The sequence below is a fragment of the Cydia pomonella genome, chromosome 9 (genome assembly GCF_033807575.1).
Source record: "Cydia pomonella isolate Wapato2018A chromosome 9, ilCydPomo1, whole genome shotgun sequence".
Taxonomy (NCBI): Eukaryota; Metazoa; Arthropoda; class Insecta; order Lepidoptera; family Tortricidae; genus Cydia; species Cydia pomonella.
This window is the reverse complement of record NC_084711.1, coordinates 9,573,023-9,591,350: the sequence shown is the minus strand read 5'-3', so window position 1 is coordinate 9,591,350 and position 18,328 is coordinate 9,573,023.

Below are 18,328 nucleotides of genomic sequence, written 5' to 3'. Positions count from 1 at the left end.
ACTATTATTTTGTTGTCAGTGTACGTTCAAATTGGCCTGGGGATCAGATAAATAGTGTTATCAACAATCAATTGCAGTCTGAAATATAATTTATATGCATTAATAAATGCTTCATAATTTATTAAATATTAATAGCTTAATTGTTTTTAACTTACGTAAAAAAGTCAAAGTATTTTTTTATCGAAATGATATATTATCGAGCCTAAAAGTCACCGTAAAGTTTTGTTTTTGATTGCTCTAAGTAATTTTGTTTATAAGCCCCGATATAACACTTAAGTAGGTACATTTAAAATTACTTGAAAAGCTCTTTGTAAGATTACTTCAATGTAGAAAGAAATAAAATAACTTCAAAAAAACTGGTAAGGGATAACGCTCAAATATTTATGATTCGAGCTACTGCACAAAGAAGGCAACCAGGTGAATAACTAGTAGACGCTACGAGTAGAAAGACAACGTATGAGTAAGGCGCGTTGGGGTAAATTAGAATTGGTATTTGACGAGATGAGCAGTATTGCATATTGGCACCACCGTAAAACACAAATACGTTAAGACAAATAATAGACTTTCCGACTCCTTCGATAACGCTCTGATTATACGGTACTGTGACGTATTCTGCTCCGCATTACAAAAGGGTTTTATTTATGGATTAGTTATATATTTTTGTGCTCAGTTTATCCAAGTGTTTCGATAAATAACGCGAGTTCATCACTGCTGGAGTACATCACATCACATTTTTTTTATTAAAGCGGTCATGCAAAATAATTATATATATATATATATATATATATATATATATATATATATCTCTTCCACGTTGGAGGCATTAACTAGTATGGAAGTCAGTAAAAACTATAGCCAAGTGAATATTTTTCGTTTTTTTTTACATGTCACCTGCCAATTTTCCAAATGTTGACTTTATTAATTACATTAGGTGTATGCAAGTAACCAAAAAATAGGAAATTGACATAAAACGTACTTAAGGTCAAACCGACTCCCAAATGCCTCTGCTTTCATTCAATGCAGCTAATGGCCACATTTGACACTGACCGATAGCCAATAATGGTCAACCACCAAGGCCAAGGCTTCAAATTTACCCTTAAGTTTCGTTATCGGCCCGTATCGGACGAGGTGAGGCCTCCGCCGGATATAATAGCCGCACACACGCGAGCCCCGCTTTAATCTTACATTTCCTTCCACATTTCATTATCCTGGAACGATTTTTGATAACATAAATCGCAAATCCGATTTAATGTTTGGAAGTTATAAATAGTAAGATGACGATTTTCATACGCATTGATCCAAAATGCAAACATACTAATATCCCCATATAAAATAATGTTAATAATAATAAATAAAATAATAAATAAACGTTTATTCACATTTCATGCCTTATAAATATTTACAATATACTTCTGCCAAACCACAGAGTGGTTTGTTGGCAGACGAAGCTCCTATAATATGCAAGCTAGGTAGTCTATATGTTACTTATATTTTTATCTATTTAACCTCTTACCGCATGCGCAGCCCTATATGGCAGTTATAATATTCAATTCTATTGATAGCTATTAAAGTTTATTTTTAAACAGATATAATACTTTTGTTTACGACATGAAGTAAGGGGTTAACGCTACAATCTGATCATACAGTATAAAAATGCAGTGCATGTATACAATTTATAGCGGTTGTATTTTACCTTTTATTTTATTTAATAGATTATTGCTAAGTTTTTTTTAAATGTTCGTTTTGTTATCCTTTTGGTCTTCAAATCCGATGGTAACTCGTTATAGATCATAGGGACTAAATATTTTCTACATCTCTGGCCAAAATAATTAGTAAAACTAGGTACTAGCAATTTATTATTATCTCTGTTTCTTATTAACCTTTGATTGACAATAGGTATTTTAAACTCATCATTATACATTTGTTCCATAGCTAAGAATAACGTGACTTTGATCGTGTTTAAGCGCGCTGTGTTGAATGTAAGATGCTATTAAATGACTCCTAATCAATTTACTCCGCTCTGTTATATACGTTTGTTTGTAATATCAAACGGGTGTAAAGAGATCTTAGCTGAAAGCTTATCTGAGCGTTTCTTTTTTTGCCATTTTTATACGTAACCTCTTTTGTCACTTTTGTGTTATTTCTAATCAGGATCGCGAGCCCTTTTCATCCTTATAGGAGAAAAAAGTGTACCAAAATGTCCATACATTTTTCAAACTTTCCTTTTTGTTACCGCCAAACAAAGTATATGGGGAAATGGTAACACGTTAGGAAAAAACTCTGAGGGTTTTTTTTTATCCTATTAGGATCGAAAGAGCTCGTGATTCTGAGTGGCTTTTTTTTAAGAACCGCTCATCAATAACATACATCTAGCATAAAGCTAGCTAAATTTTTAGGTTCGTGGTGCATACACTAATAATTTGACAAAACTTTAATAAATACCATACAGTTCTACTTCAGCTTATTAGTAAGTATAGTAACTTCATAAGCTTTTTTTTTTTTTATTATAGGACATTATTACACAAATTGACTAAGTCCCACAGTAAGCTCAATAAGGCTTGTGTTGAGGGTACTTAGACAACGATATATATAATATATAAATATTTATAAATACTTAAATACATAGAAAACACCCATGACTCAGGAACAAATATCCATGCTCATCACACGAATAAATGCCCTTACCAGGATTTGAACCCGGGACCATCGGCTTCATAGGCAGGGTGGCCACGAGGCCAGACCGGTCGTAAAATCAGCTAATCGACAATAGCGATATAAAGAGAGGAAGGATAGGTACTGATTAAAGATTATGAGAGCGTTATATCAATATGAGTTAATATAGGAATTATCCTTAATATATGCTCCAGCGGACACTTACTTAGTATGAAGAAACTAATATGAGATACTCTGACAAGACTAAGAATCTCAGGAGTAATCAAACGCATATATAGATTTCTTTTATCCCTCATATTTAGTGTTTGTAGTAGAGTATTATTACTTGGAAAATATTACTTGATTTGTTATTTTAGTCTATTGTGATTGTTTTAGTGCTTACTGTTTACGTTTTAAGTAATTATGCATCATACATGAGTGGTAGAAATTAAATTTTCTGTACATGTATTAAATTCTAATCACCCATGAAACAGTAGTAGTAGATTTTACAGTACCTACTACAAATTATACTCCCCATCCACTTAGAGGAGCGAACTAAAATTTCTTCGCTCGAATTCAAATACCACTTGAATGCTCCAAGGTTGGCAATGTGTACTCATTAAATAATGGCAACCTCAAAACCAATTAGAAATCAGATATGTATTGAAAGGACCTATTCATGCCATTGATTGGAATCACTATTGGAACATAGTGCTATTATTAATACCCTAAGGGTTGACTTGTTACCTATAACTAAACTTGTTTGTTATAGGTTCTTGGTTTCTTGTAATTGTTTCATCGTTACAAACAACATTCTAACTGAACTGTCTATTTCTGTTTCCAAGAATGAGGTATCTGTTTCCTTTTGGGCCCTTCACGGGAGCGATTACAGTATCTAGTATTCAAATAGATCGAGAACCATATGGATGTGGTTAGTTAGCATCGTTTTAAAAATTGCTGCAATTTAATATCACGAGTCAATACTACCTACAATGGACTACGAATACTATAGTACAATGGAGTGCGAGCACCCTCGGCCTTGGCCTCCGTCGTCGACGATTATGGGGTCCACCGATGTGTACATATGAATAAAGCAAAGTTTCCAAGCAATCACGAATATCACGATATTATAATGTCGATTTGTACGAAGATTATCCCGCAATTTTATACGCATTGACTTCAAATAGTTTGTTAAAAATGTGTGCAATAATTACAAAAGTTTTGATTAAACCTTTTTTCATAATCTTTATAAACCGTTATTTGTATTCATCTGAACATTATTTTAATAGTAGTTGTTTAAACTACGGCCCACGTTCATAGTAGCAGATATGCGCACAGTATGGCACGAAAAGCCATAAATCTGAAACGCAATCTGGAACTGAGTGATCATTTTACAGGACCCCAGGAGAGTACCTATCTGTACTGTAGCAAAGCCACTCCGGGCCCTCCCAACTTCGGCCCGGGTGTCACTCATTATACCAAACTCGTCTGTACTTTAGACAGCTGACAGCTCGGTAATGAGTTTGCGAACTAAAGCCAAACTTTAAGTTCTTTACGAATCGCTTAACTATTATGCTTTCGATATTACAGTGTAAATACAAAAAATGGAGTGCGCTAGTGAAAGATAAGAAAAAAAAAGGGAAAATGCCATCATGTCTGAATACGCAAAAAACGAAACTGTTTCAGGAAAACAAACTCAATCAGTTATACGCTTAGCGCACCGTAACGCTACTCTGTTATGGATATGGAGCTAAATCGATTATCCTTATATGAAGAAAGATAACATTTATGTATGCATCGCTATGTAAAGCTCTGCTGATATGCAGGTTGGCTTTTTAAAGTTTAAAAATATATATTTCACGCAAGCGTATACGCAGTAATAGCCGACAGTAGGTATACCTTAGAGAGTAATGTTTGTTTTTATTATAATTATAACCATGTCATGCCAACTAAAAAGGTGTAATATTTTCCCAAATCGGTCGGAGCTTAAGACTTTTTTTATACCACGTCAGTGGCAAACAAGCATACGGCCCGGTTCATGGCAAGCAGTCACCATAGCCTTTGGACGCCTTTAACACCAGGTATGTTACATGCGCGTTGGCTACCATTTAAAAACCTGTACACTCCTTTTTTGAAGAACCCCATAGTGCAGCCCTTCGGGAAAACGTCGGCAGGGAGCTAATTCGCATTTGACAGCCGGAGCGATCGCGGGAGGAAATTCCTCTTAAACCGCACAGTACGCGACCATTTAAGTTCTAGGGTGTTAGGATGAATACCCTGCCGACCGCGTGCGGTACTATGATAGAAAGCGACCGTTGGAAACATGTCAAACAATTCTTCAGAGCACAGCCCGTTGTACAAGTAAGCAGTAGAACACACACTAGGAAGCAAAAGTCTCTCCTTAGACTTAAAGGTTCAATATCGCTTCTGACTTTGGGATCGTCGACGATTCGTACCTTTGGATTGAGTCGAAGGGTCCAAGCTGGCATCTAGGTGCTCCTGCCCAAAGGTGACAGCAGTCCTCCTAATGGGGTCTGATTTTCGATTTATATAGCATTATATTGAATAGTTGCGCCGATTTAGCAATAAATTAAATTTTAAACTTATTTATAAGAATCTATGCTACACTATAATTAGACTTAGGAAAACTCCAGTTTGTCAAGGAATCATTATAGTCAGCCACTCGCTATACGCGCCATCTACTTTATTTGCCAAAGCTTTGGCACGGCGTGCATACTTATTACTTATAAGTTTGATATCGAGAAGGATTTGTTTGCACCAATCAAAATACCAGTGATTGCTGTAAGCATTTTTGTGATTGATTACATTCGTTTCTGTCCCGATTTTTTTTCCTATTATATGTAAATATCACGATCGTAACTCATGATTGTATGACAGAAGTATTGTATTACTTTCAACTATAAATAGGTCAGATCCGTAAAATATAAATTAAGATAAGAATCACAATAAAAAAGACAGGAAAAAAAAACTTTGTTTTTATGAATCAGAATAAATAGAAACCGTATTAGGTATTCGTAAATTTTTTATTGTTTTAGTACTTTGAGCTTGAATACCACGATGCTAACCTACGCTGGGATAAGGGTCGGGAGACCCATTTCACACACATTTAAGGCAATAAGTGAAGTAATATTCGTAATATTTTATGCCAAATGAAAGCCTTTCTTTGATTCAATAAATAAAAAGCCCTTACGTATGTACGACCTATTTGACTTTGTTATAATTTTAATATTCGCTAACCTGCATTTCGCTTTTATTTAGACCTCGCAAATTATAATGATGTGCCAAAATCAAATCTCATCGGTTGCTCCTTCTTGAAGAAAGAGAATAGATGGAAACTTTATAATTAAGTATTCAAGCAACTGAATACTTACGTGAATTATAAATATAGATATTAGAACATTTCAATAATTGCACGAATTGTAAAGAAATAGCCAAGTCATTAGCGAAGTATCTGCGTGCGAAGGACGCGATACAAATTCCGAATTAATGACGACACGAAATTAAAAGTTGGTTGACAGTTCTCCACTGCGCTGTGGCCATCATCCGCAAACTTATCTACAAGGTGTAATTATTAAATCAACTTCGAGAAAACTACTTAATTTTATATTCAAATTTGCCATAAATGTAAATTAAATTACCAAAATATAAACTTGGGAAGGACAGAACGTTTTTAACTTTAAAATCCATGCAGAAATTATTTCTTCTTACGCAGTGACGTTAAATATAGAAATAGATATACGGAATAAGATAGGCAGAATCACACTCGTTTTTGGAATCATAGTATTTTAAATACAACTAATTTGGTTTTCTACAGAAGGCTTAATTACAGACATATCGTAAAACGCTTTCAACAAACTGAATAATAAAAGGAAAATAGCAAGTTCTAAAATGTTCAGAACTGGTACTAAAATGTTCATGTGGCACAATTTACAAGATAATTCATCTATTAAATAATATCGCGACATTAGGCAACTTTGTCTGCTATTGCGATTTTTTTTTATTCTTCTCTAATTTATTGGTACAAATTGAAATAGTTGAAAGACATTTAGATAGATAGATAGATAAACCATTTATTTGCTTGCCACAATACACACAACTAAACAAAAAAATAATACAAACAATAGCAACACCAAAATAAAAATTAAGTAAAGAACAAAAAGCATCAATAAAAGGTAATGTGTGCTGTGTGCGTTGCAGCAAAACAAAAGGGTTCTGGCTCAGTAATACGCTCCACTCTTTCGGGTGAAGCACTGATAATTCTGCTAGAACCCAGATCACGAACGATTCACGATGTAACAAAAAAAAAACATATATACATAAATATTTAGTAGCATGCCTATAAAATAATAATAAGTGTCGTAGTATGGATTATGTAAAAGTGTGGTGCGTGTTGGTGTATAGTACCTACATTACTTTTGAATACTTTTTTTTTGTCAAGTTTGATTTACAAAAGACTAATCCAACGAAATGAGATGACCTACTTCTCTGAAATTAGGCAGCATGCCATTTATTTTATGCTAGGTACTTTTCCTCTTTATCAACATAATATGAAACAATTAGTTAATGTCAGCAACAAGGTTTGTTGTGTGTTGAAAAAGGGCTCTAATATTTGGCCGATTTTTTTTGTCGATATAGTTTCGCGAGTAAACATCATTCGTTACTTTACTACCACTCAAGTTCCAGGTAAAAGAAGTGTTTTTTCTATATTTGGGTATAGGTTATTAGTAAAACCATAAAATTCCTAAAGGAGGAAGAGAAATAGGGTAGGTGCGATAGATTTCGTCCAATTATATGAGTTGCCAACTTTGAAATGCAAAAAAAATCGTTAAGTACACTTACTATGTATTTATTAAAAATTAAAAATTTAGTATTTTAGTTTAAGTTACATGTTTGAGGTGGCATTATATTCATTATTTGGGTATTCCTTTACACTGTACACTGTGTCATCGAATAACAATTTCTTTACTAGGAGACTCAATGAAGGTGTTGATATTAGTTTCGGGTTTCGGCTTAAATTTCTTTTGGCAACTTGTTGTACAATTTCTGAGGCATTATCTTGGGGGATTTTTTAGGAATGTTCAATCTACATTTTATTGGCCTTAGATTGTCTGGATACCTTGTTGGGCGTACACTGACGCAAAAGTACTGCGAGTTGAAACGTGACTATATTTTTTTTTTTTACGATACTAAGTTCCTGTGCCGCAGATCATGAAGGTTTTGCTATTTTCGATGATTATGTGTCCCAATATTTTAGTTTTTTATTCATTTTCTAATAGGTATATTTTTGTCATACATTTTTTTAAACAGTTTTGACCAGTCTCGCCATACAAAAAATGGAGTGTATAAAGAAACCTTTCCGATGGTATATCGCTTATTCTTATTGGTTCATGGGCCAATGTCCATACAAATCTGCCCATCCTCCTTTCACCTATGTGTCTTTTCAGAGTTTAACTTGAGACCATTCATTTTAAACCAAGTTTCTAATTTTAATAGAATAAGCTTATAATATAACTGAACTAAATTTTCATCAGGTTTGGCATTAACAATTATTGTTATGCTATCCGCATATAGAATTATTGCAGCGTCAATATCTAATTTAGGCTTGTGGGGCTCCTATCGTCATTTGTTGTGATTCAGATCTATAACGTTTTCCGTCAACTTTAATTTCTGCCGTCTGTTCTCTATTTGACAGATATGCACTTTGACCTCTTACGCCGTAAGCATGTAAATTAGCTAGCAGCCTGTATGCCAACTACTCTCTTTTTATTTTCCAAGGACTGAATAACACTCTCCATGAACTTGTGAGTTTCTGCGGTGGTAGAACGACCTGGTCTATAACCATATTGGGCACCCGACATGATATCATTTGACATTATTTACTCAATTAACTTTGATACTGTGGGCACTATGGTTATGGGTCTGTAATTTACTTCGTCTGTTTTATCGCCTTTACCGTCATAACTAGAAAGAACAACGAGTTTTCTTTAACCATTCGGGGTATATACTCAAGCATAAAATTTTGTTTATCAGAACCCCTAGTGTAAATTTATTCGATAGTGAAACGTGACGTACGCGTTTGCGTTAAGTCGAATTTCGTCAAGCGGGACGTTTTGGAAACTCAAAATCCCATACAAAATGAGACTTAACGCAAACGCGTACGTCACGTTTTGGTATCGAATAAATTTACACTAGGGGTTCAGGCATGTTAACTGGTGTGATAGAGCAGTAATTATGTCAAACAGGTTTCGTGAAAAGTCATATATATCTTTTGTATGCGATCTTGAAATTTTATTTTTACCAGTTTTATTAAGTATTCTGAACTAATTTTGGAAAATTTTAACTAGTGTTGACATAGCTCAATCCTCGACGCAACCATGACACGCCTACTACGCGTTAATTAACGACGGTCCTGAAATTAGTAAACTCATTTTTGCCGGCCGTGCCGCAGAATAATGCGACGCTTGTAATTAACTCGCAACCGCTGACACGCGTCACCTCACGGAGTTGTGAGTTCTTTGTATTATTTGATAAGAAGACACGCATATTTATACATAAACGGGTAAATTGCAAAACATAGCCTTAATTGAGTCTCAATTCACCCGCACCCACATTTAATTTATTATATTTTGCTTAGCTAAAACTAGGCTTAATAGCATCGTTCGCAGACGTTTGTGCTTGATACAAAATTAATTTATCTTATACCTTTAAACGAGCAATTCTTCTATATTTATATATATATTTCGGGGATTTCGGAAATGGCTTTAACGATTTCGATGAAATTTTCTATATGGAGGTTTTTGGGGGCGAAAAATCGATCTAGCTAGGTCTTATCTCAGGGAAAACGCGCATTTCTGAGTTTTTATATGTTTTCCGAGCAAAGCTCGGTTTCCCAGATATTTATATTTTATTCCGTAAATTAACCATACAGATTGTATTTCTTTCATATACATTTAAGTTCATAGGTGGTTTACAGTTAACACCAACACACTTAGGTACATGCATGTAGATAACTATACTTATAATGAATCAATTAACTTAAGACAATTTTATTACGTACAGTTCTTAACTATGTACATTATGTGTTTATCACCCAAAGAGTTATTAAATATATGGCTGTTCAGTGATAATAATGTATGAATAAAATTGGTTCCATGTATCTAAGCGGCAATTTTAATTCAATTACTTTGCGAATTTCGTATCGTCCAAAATCATTTAACAAGCATTGTTCCCAGACAGACATTTGAGAATATCAGCAATGTAAAATCCTTTGCTGAAACGTTTATGCACAATAGACTTGTTGGCTCACTCGAGACTAGTGTTACCAAATATCAGGATTTTCCATGGAGTTTCCTTTAAATTTCGGAATACTATTTATTTTGTTGATCAAGCGTTAGCGAAGATTTCCATTTCTGCTTGGGCAAATATGCGTATTTCCGGATGTTCTTCTCTACAGGTCGCAATTCTCAATCGATTCTCGTGAAATTTTTTGAGCACGTTCGCTATTTACATTTTTTTTGTAGATTCAGTTATTAGAAATGTTTCAAAATGGCTGCGCCATACATTAATTCAGTTTTAAGCTATACACGCGAGGTCTAAAGCCCACTTAGCCACTAGTAATACTATTCCAAGAAAAGGTTTACTTATTTTATTAGTTATTACATGCTTACTTAATATTTTTTTCTTATTTTTAGTGTCAGTTTATAATTACTTTTGTGTTACCCTACATGAATCGAGTGCGAGTGCAAACTCGATATAGCTGCTGAATCAAACATGCCGTGTAGTGTCAATACGTGTCTGCATCAAAGCAACCGAACGGTAATGAGCTCCGACGCGGCCCCTTGTACACATCCAGCTAAGTGCATAATTACAAATTGTGAGATATTTAATGGTACCGTAAAATGTGTCACCTTTGCTCCAAAATTCGAAATTTAGGTAATGTTTATTATCATTACCATCACTACTATCATGTTATACAACATGATATATAATGTTTTTTTTTCTTTTCGCCTGGAATTAATATATGTGATACATAATTGTTTACTGATTCAGGGAAAAATAATAATAAAAAAACATCAATTTTCACTGCTAAATCATATTTATGTAAATATATAATTTTCAGTAAGAGGTATATAAAAAATCTGACTACTACCCGAAAGGTACACTATTTGTGATATACCTAAGATAAAGATTTTAAATATAAAATAATTGCAAACCCCGAAAAAACCGCCTAAATCACATACTAAAAATCATCACAACTTTTCCAGATTTTCCAAATTTTCCGCCATTTCATCTTAAAACTAATGTAATTTTTTTAAATTAAAATACTGCGCAGATTGAATGTCAAGCACAAGCGTAGAAAAAAAAAGAATAAAGAAACATCTGTAAGTGTATTAATTTGCGATCAAAATAATTATACCGGACTAAAATGTATGATTAAATTTATATTCGATTTTTAAAATCTGTGAGCTGTCTGATGCTTTGTAGACATATGGCAACAATATGCATTTAAGGGTTAATAATTATGTAACCCAGAATTGAACCCGAATCAGAGTCATCAAAAGGGACCCCCGAAAATTCATACACACTTCAAAAATGTATACCGTGCTTGATTTATGTAAATATGTAATCAAATCATAGAGACACCTTCACGTAATACTAATACAATTCTGCAGAATGTTATTAGGATCTCAGCAAATACCACGCCGTATGAACACCTCGTTCTATCATGGCATTCATCTGCAATGCAAACTAGTTTAAGTGCCTCTATTTTCTGCATCAAACCACATGCCGTTGATACAATCACGTTACCTACAGAAAAGCAATTTATAAGCTTAAAAGCGGATTGCATTAAATTGTATATACTGTTAATGCATTATATTTTTTGGGTATTGAATATTATTTAACTACTTGATCGCTGGCGACATTAAGGCAAAATTAAAGGTTTTGGAAATATGAAGTAACGAAAACACATGTCGCTGTATTTCAATAAAATATAAATACCTAATATAAAACCCCCAAAGCTTTCGGAAAATGTATGTTTAAAAAATAACATTTTCTAGAAAGTATTTGTATTTTTGTAATCAATGTTTTAAAGAATACATTCTAAATCAAAACGCTTGTTACTTTTAGAAGCCAAAGCTTCTTACGAATAATCCCTATTCGCAGAGCTTTCTGTTTATTAGGGAGGCGCCGACACTGATATAACGGCTTCATTTTGATGCCCGTGTTCAAAAAGTAGTGTAGGTAGCCACAGCCACCCCTCATTTTGCGTAAATCCGGATTTATGACACGAGGCAACCAGTGCTAGCAGGGTTTATGTCGTATATATTACGTTCTCATTTATTTTCTGGAATTAATGTAAAATGTTATAACGTTTTTTGTAAAGGAGTAGATTAGAGTCAAGATTTTAACGTAGTTACAAATGACACGGTAAATGACATATTCTTTATTTGGATAACATTTTGATGGAGCATACATCAAAAATCAAATCAAAAATCTTTTTATTGTTTACCAGTAACAATTTTTCCATATAAGAGATATCTGGTGGAACCCAAACTAGGCTAAGCCTGTATCTTGGGGCCCTGGAGCGCAAAGCAAGTTTAACATTAAGATTAATATGCTATACTCATACTCGACAGAATACCATTAACTATACAATTTCTAAAAACAACAAACAATTACATAAATAGTTTACAATATCATTTATATTTATACTATTTGAATAAATGACTATGACTATGATTAAAGTAATAGGTAAAAAAAAAAAGCGCATATGCAACTTATATAGTGTGTGAGTATGTGTGTGTGTGTGTGTGTGTGTGTGTGTGTGTGTGTGTGTGTGTGTGTGTGTATGTGTGTATATAGTGTATGTGAGAGAGTTAGTACCTGTGGATCAACTGGTGTGAAGAAGGGCCTCCGCGTCCTGATAAGTTATAGACACAAGCCACTTTTTTACGAATGATTTAATTTTTCCTAATGTGCAATTTTGTAATTCAAGAACTTTACATATATTATTATAAATACGTAGATGTATATAGTCTGGAGAACGCTTACCAAGGGTTGATTTGTAATTTGGTAGAGGGACTCTGAATTTTCTTTTAGCAAGAAGTTGAGGAAAATTGTGTAAGTTTATTACTATGGAATGAGCTCTAGATACTGCTTTAAATATAAATAACCGTCTTACGCTCAGAAGATTTGTCTCGCGATAAAGGGCGTCCGTAGGGAAAAGGCGAGGTTTACTGAACATCACCTTGATGACTGCACGCTGCGCTCTCTCCAGCAGCAAAAGAGTACTTTTTGTCGAGCTACCCCAAACTATCAAACCGTATTGAAGAATTGATTGACAGAGCGCAAAGTATACAATGCGAAGCACATGCTCAGAGGAGCAGCGGCGAAGTTTTTTCATTATGTAAATGCATTTTCTTACTCTACCACATAGTGTGGAAATGTGTTGTTTGAATGACAGTTTATCATCAATTATCAGACCCAAGTATTTGACACTTACAGCTCTTGCTATACTATCACACGTACAAGCAACATGAAACTTATTAAGGCGCGGTGTATAGTAAAATGCGCTGTTTTTAAATCGATATTTACAAGCTTGTACAAAGATTTCATTGGTTATTTTCTAGTATGTATAACTTCAGTCCTTGAACTAGCCGTACGCTTGTCAGAAACACGAGGGCTCATCTTTTTCTCGATAGATTATTGCTTTGAAAATATGCTTAAAATTGTATCCTTTCCGATATTTTAGAAGTACTATGACGAATATCAATATGAAATTTACTTCATTCGATAGCTTTTAAGTAACTCTATGATTTTGCTTGTCATTTTATCGGTGCGTTAAACTTTTCATTCATAATTATGAATTCAACGTTTTGTCTACTAAACGTTACCCTGCACGGCAATACCGTCAGTACGCCAGTACGCCCGTGACCACTGTCAGCGTCGGACCTGTGCTAGTTTAGCGGACGTTACATAAAATGGATAATCACACTGTAAATACACAAATATGTTATACACACAATGTTTTCATCACACTTACGAAGAAAAAACTAAAGTTTAAGGTACTTGATTATTAAATACGGTGACATTTCAGACATCCGTCCGTCATATTATCTTTTTTGACAAGTTTTACACACGCATCGTCCGGCATTCAGCCACGATTAACCAAAGGGTGAAATGGTGCCTTGCACCCGAGTTAAACACTCTACTTTTCATTTTTAATACGAGGAAAGTAAAAGTAAACAAACACGGCTAAATATAAACTTCAGTAGTATTTCGTGAGGGGTACTTTTAATTATACTCGTACATTTAGGTAAAACATAATTATTTATGGAATGGGTAGTTAATTATCAGAATGGAAATGGTACATCGAATCCATTTAAAACCAAAATTTGAAATGCTTATCGTAAAAAAGAAACAAACGTACTAAGAACGTACAGTGCTCTAGACTCTCTCTAGAGCAGTAACTTTTCTGCACTCTTTTGACAACAACAAAGACCCACTTTCAGAGCATGAGAAATGATAAAATATTTTAAACGGCTATTGCAGTAATAAGCAAATTGAATACCTATTTTTAAACGTAAACAAATAAATTAATTCGCTTGTTTAATTTATATCAGTCATTATATTGGAACAGCTTCAATTTTAATACATACAGGATGCAGGAGATATACTGGATTCAAATATGTGGGAGTACTTAGTGAAAGGTGCCATTTCACGACTTTAAGTTTCCGAGTTACATGCGTTTTTGTGGATGCGTAATAGTTTTGTGTTATATAGCCTGTTCCGTTAAGTCTTTATACAAGAACTACTACTGAATTTGGATTTCTGGTTTATTAACTTTCATATTTTAATGTATCATGGTATACATAATAAATAATAATAAATAAATAAATATTATAGGATATTATTACACAAATTGACTAAGTCCCTCAGTAAGCTCAATAAGGCTTGTGTTGAGGGTACTAAGACAACGATATATATAATATATAAATATTTATAAATACTTAAATACATAGAAAACACCCATGACTCAGGAACAAATATCCATGCTCATCACACGAATAAATGCCCTTACCAGGATTTGAACCCGGGACCATCAGCTTCGTAGGCAGGGTCACTACCTACTAGGCCAAACCGGTCGTCATCATATAAGACTTTATTTACAACATTTATCAATTATTTGATTTTGTAAGGTGAGCAGGAGCGATATTTACCCTTCAAGTCCCATACAAAATTTTCGCAGTTCGGATATATTTGTACCTTTCGCCAATATTTTTATTTCACTGGTTAATTATTCTATAAATTCAAGAATGTCACTTAATTCCACTTTTGTTAGTGCTAAACATAAAACCCTTTGTACAAGTTTGGTAAAATTATATGAATAAGTACTTTTATACCATGCTATTTCTAATTTGTATGAAAAATGGTGACATTTTATTTCTTTTGTCTAGTATAAATTTCGATAACATTCTGCCGCCAATTTCAGGTCTCAGCAATGATTTTACCTTCTTCTTTGAAACCTTGGACCTTTGTTATGTCTTTGTGATATGATTTTGCTATTTTTCCTGCCAATACAAAATATTAGTGGAAAATCGATTGAAAGTTTCACAAAAGATGTTTTCTTCATTTTCGTATTAGGGTGGTGGTGGGTGGTTTATTTTGAAATGAATCACTAGTCAAGGCCTATAATATATCCCTTCAAGTGGCGGCAGCGAAAACGTGAAAAGTAGTCAAGTGGCGGGGCCCCGTTGGGTGTTCAGCGCGGATTTAGAGAATATTACAAATACAACTATTTAAGCTTATCTATATATAACAGTATATTATATTGAAGCATATATCGTTAGAATAAGCATTAAATACGGTATTCGAATAGAACAATTAAATTATTGTAATGTTTATGTATTTCGCCACACGCACCTAACTAATCAAACCTAGCAACAGTGACAGGTGGCCGACAGCTTACTGGCTTTCGCATCAACCCGAGAGTGGTGGGCCGCCATTTGAAGGGATAAATAACATAGTTATAGATAAAATAATTTTGTTCATCGGAAAGTTTTGTATATTAATGTGTTCTTGTAAAAGACTATACGGAACAGGTCTTAATCGTACTTCGTTCCACAGGAAAATAATACTTATCGAGATAATTCTAACAACCTCAAACGCAATTAGGTTGCGATGGTTTTACACAGAGTTTCTATGGCCACCTCCTCTCTCAATCATCAGATCAGTTCGATGGTACCATAATATTTCATTGCCACCCTTTTTACATATATTTGCAGATTTTCAACTTCATCTGAAACCTCAGTGGGTCAAATATACTTGTAATATTTGATTAGAGACAGAGCAGACAGACAACAGACTGCTTCTGTATTAGACATTGATTAAAGTCAGTCAATTATGCCCATTACTATATAACTTCGAAATAGAAGTGTTTTTTTTGCCATTATAAACTTTAAATAATATATAATAATAGCAATTTTCTCGACCTTGGCATTGAAAGTTTATAATCGTCGTCAATTCAAAAAATAATAAAGAAATAGTCGTTACAGTTAGAGTCATGGTTCTTTTTTGTGAAGATAGCAAGTTTTATCTACTTTTTGGAGCTACCATATATATGCTTATGCATACCTTATGCTTTTGTTTTGTGTTATCTCAGTACCTGCAAAAAATCTACCTTTCCACGTTCACTCCCACAAATTACTTAGCTTTACTAGTATTCTTCCTTTTTTCACTACTTGCCCGAAATTGACTTCTATTGCATTTTTAAGGTCAACTAAGTGGTCTATATATGATTTAAGACGGTTGTAACTTTTGTCTGAATTAGTAAGTAATATTTTTTCGTCAGAAAATTATTTGGTATCATTTTACTAGGTTATCAGTTTGCCGCGGTATACTTTAGTATTGTATATAATTATCTAATTTTTAATTTCATTGAGTAAAAATCATAATCAATATAAATTTCCGGAAAAGATTCGAGAACTAACAAACCAGAATACGGATGGCGTCAGAATAAGGACGTAGGCGTGCTCCGGGCGCGGCGCGCGGGGCGCCCGCCTGCCTGCTCTGCCACTTCGTCTGCTTCACCCCCTCAAAAACCTAAAATCCGACTATAAGAGCGCCTTAACGGTTAAACATCTCACCTCACTCGTTATAAATATTATCTTTTTTAATAGTTACTAAGTAGAAAATACAATGGATTAAACCATTTTTATAAAATACGTCGGTGCCAAACAAGCATATGGTCCGGCTGATGGTAAGCAGTCTCCGTAGCCTATGTACGCCTGCAACTCCAGAGGAGTTACATACGCGTTGCCGACCCTAATGCTCCGCACCCTCGTTGAGCTCTGGTAACCTTACTCACCGGCAGAAACACAACACTATGAGTAGGGTCTAATGTTCTTTGGCTGCGGTTTTCTGTAAGGTGGAGGTACTTCCCCAGATGGGCTCTGCTCTAGATCTGGAATGACATCCGCTGTGCTGTACCCTACCACACAAGGCAAAATGACGTTCACACTGCCCATACCTCTCCTTTTGGACGTAGATCGTGATCGTTTCGTTTTGATCCGTTCAATCAGCTGACGTTAAACATCTGTAAGCTTCTGAATAAGGTAAAACCTATGTAATACAATTTCTGCTCACCAAATCTAGACCAGCGCTACCTTTGATCGGTGTGTTTATTGAGAGGAGCAATAAAGAATATGTATTGTGTACTGTATTGTAGTCAACAGATGCCCATGCAAACTTTATCAAAGAAATAAACAGCAGTCATCGTAACTCGTAAAATATGAGACTGCCGTCGGGATTATCCCTATAAAAAGCAGCAAAGTCGTAAATCTACCATCATCTCCGTGGACATGAGTCGCATGCATAACTTCCGAAGTTTATGTTGCCTATGTTTTCATATAAATAGGAAAATGTTTCCATTTCTAGGCATATTACCCTAGGCCATATAATACAATATAATAAAATAATTATTGCGTATATATGCATGGTGATTACGTTTATTAAAATAAAACATATTTTACCTAAGAAAAGATAAAAGTAAAGTAATACAAACGACAAACTATCCGCTTTGTTAACATCACTGACTTTTCATATGATGGATGTCTTCACGAAAAATACACCTACAAGTTAATATTTGTCTGCTTTCTACCACCTTCTAAAAAGACAACTTTATGAAAATAGAGTGCGTAAATGGCTACGCGTAGGGCCGTCATACTGATTTACTTTTGCCAAGGTGCTCGACTTATTTATCCTCGGGTTGGCAAATATTTGGCTTTCAAATTGGCTTTCCTGTGTGTATTCAAATTCGTGAGCTCGGGCAAGTAACATCGTCCACATTGTTAAGAGGAAAGGAGACTGCGGCTTGTCCATACACACGTAGTTCCCATTTTCCTCTCTGGACTACTGACATTATGGAAAATATTTTTACATATTTGATGTATATTAATCATAGCTTGCCCCTACGTTTGACTTTTTTCGATTTTTTGATTATTGTAAAAATTAGGTGCGAATAACTGTCTTCATACAAATTTTTAAATGCTCCTAACTCATATCAGAATTTAAAAAAAAACAAACGTAGTGGTATAGCTGTGATGTTTATTTCTAAAGTCGGGCTCGAGATCCCTAACGAAATTAATGTTGTGAT